Source organism: Zingiber officinale, unplaced genomic scaffold (genome assembly GCF_018446385.1).
Source record: "Zingiber officinale cultivar Zhangliang unplaced genomic scaffold, Zo_v1.1 ctg155, whole genome shotgun sequence".
In the NCBI taxonomy this organism is placed as follows: domain Eukaryota; kingdom Viridiplantae; phylum Streptophyta; class Magnoliopsida; order Zingiberales; family Zingiberaceae; genus Zingiber; species Zingiber officinale.
The window spans coordinates 30,941-32,760 of NW_024589849.1; positions in this window are offsets into that span (position 1 = coordinate 30,941).

The following is a 1,820-nucleotide window of genomic DNA, read 5'->3' on the forward strand; positions in this document are numbered from 1 at the left end:
CTCTTGCTCTTTTCTTGTTTTCTTTTGGCTAGCTTTTACTCTTACCTTTATCATGAGTTTCCCTCCTTTGCTATCAATATCTTTTCTCTATCCCAATTGGTTTCTACTAATTAATTCTATGAATTATAATATAAGAGGTTCAAGGTTCAATCCTTGACCTTCACTTCTTTTTATTTCATTTTATTTCTTTTTTTGCTTCAACTCACTTCCTATTATTTTTCTAAGGCAAATCCCACATTCATATATTTATCTTAAAAGCTTAGTGGGTATTACAGTACCTACATAGAATAGAAAGAATATTGTAAGAACTATCGGAGTAGGGGCTGCCGGGGGCACTGGTGCGGCTGTAGGTACAACAGGTAGTGGATTCACCGGTGGGGTGACTGAGTTGCCTTGCTGACCCATTAAGGTAGTGATCAGCTGTTGTTGCTCTACGATCTGATGCTGGAGGTCTACGACTATCTGTGTCAGATCTGGTGGAGTCACTGTTCCTCCGGTTCGGGCATTGCGTGTCCTAACCATGTTTATCTAAATAAGGACAAACAGACTAGTGTAAGTGGTTATCGTTTTTAGCCAATCTAACCTATTGTTTTGTTTCTATCTATTTGTTCTGGTATTATTCCTAACCTACCAATATGTAATCCTAATCTAATTTATAACTAAAAGTATAGAATAAAGTATAAGCAAGTAGAACATGAAACTAAAGCATAAACAACATAAGGAAAAATAAGGATTATAATGACAAACAATGTAACATAAGGAAATAAAGCATAAGCAATGTAGTAAAGAAAATAAAGCATGGGCAATATAACAAGAAAGAAAATAAAGCATAAGTTATATAATCATGAAAATTAAGCATAAGCATATGACAAGAAAATCAAACATAAACATATAACAAGAAAATTAAACATAAGCATATAACAAGTAAATTTAGCATAAACATTCTTACTTGGAGCGGCAAGTAGGAGGCTTGATGTGTGTGTAGTGAGCTGGCAATAACCTTGGCTCTGATACCAAAAGAAAACAAGAAAGGAGCAAGAGAAAGGTAAAGAATAACCTGTCCAAATTCCAGGATGGAAATGGGAAGAAATCTCCATGGATTTCATTTCAGGACTACCCAAGACGACAAACGGGTATGATGCTATATGGGTGATCGTGGACAGACTGACGAAGTCTGCGCACTTTTTGGCGATGAAAATGACTTATTCAACTGAACAACTAGCTCAGCTATATGTTAAGGAAATCGTCAGATTACATGGACTTCCTAAGACCATTATTTCTGATAGAGATGGACGTTTTATCTCGCACTTTTGGGAGTGCGTTCAGAAGGCCCTCGGCACGAAGTTGTTGTTTAGCACAGCCTTCCACCCACAGACTGATGGGCAGACTGAAAGAGTAAATCAAATATTGGAAGATATGTTAAGAGCTTGTGCCCTGGACTTCAAGGGGAGCTGGTGCCGATATTTATACCTGGCAGAATTCGCCTACAATAATAGTTACCAAGCTACTATTGGAATGGCACCATAGAAGCTCTATATGGGAGGAAGTGCAGATCTCCTATATGCTGGTATGAAAGTGGTGAAAAGAAGGAAATGGGGTTCCGAATGGAACTTATTGATGACACCACCCGAGCTATACAAAAGATCCGTCAACGAATAGAAACTGCTCAGAGTCGGTAGAAGAATTACGCCGATAAACGGCATAGGCCGCTAGAATTCAACATCGGAGACTTGGTATTCCTTAAAGTATCCCCCATGAAAGGGATAATGAGGTTCGGAAAAAGGAGCAAGTTAAGCCCACAATACGTAGGACCGTATCAA